Consider the following 628-nt stretch of genomic DNA (forward strand, 5'->3'; position numbering starts at 1 on the left):
GACAGCGACACAGGAGCCACGAGGCTCGTGGAAGCAATAAGGCTGCCGCGCTGGAGGAGGAAAACGCAGGCCTTCGCCAAGAACTGACGAAATGGGCTGCTCGCGTTCACGCGTGCCCGCGGTGCACCAGCCCGGCATCCGAGTATGGCCGTCCTCCGCGGGAGGGTAAGAGCGACAGGTTACGCATCGATGCCCTGGAGAGGGTAGTGCAAAAGTTGAGACCTTCCTACTTAGGAGCGTTTCGGGGGTCGACGACAACACACCCCCGAGGCACGTCGAAGCACGGACCGCTCCGCCACTCGCCGCGCCACCCAAGCAGCGTCGCTCCCGAGGAAGCAGGAGGATGGTGAGTGGAGAGTGGTAGAAACTAAGAAGCAGAGTTGAGCTGAGGAGTTCGAGAGGATAATCGCCGCCCGTCTGGAGGCCCATATGACGGAGAGGATGCCCGGATGACACGACAGCCAATTTCGCCGAGGCCGCTCGACGGTGGACGCGGTGAGAAGGGTGGGGACCATGGCCGAAAACAGGGTGTTCCGAGAAGGGGTGGCGTTGGCGGTCTCTCTGGACATCATGTACGCCTTCAACTCCATTCCTTGGGCCAGGATAGTGGAGGCCCTGCGATACTTCG

This window comes from Bombus impatiens, unplaced genomic scaffold, assembly GCF_000188095.3.
Source record: "Bombus impatiens unplaced genomic scaffold, BIMP_2.2 scf_1819, whole genome shotgun sequence".
Lineage (NCBI taxonomy): Eukaryota > Metazoa > Arthropoda > Insecta > Hymenoptera > Apidae > Bombus > Bombus impatiens.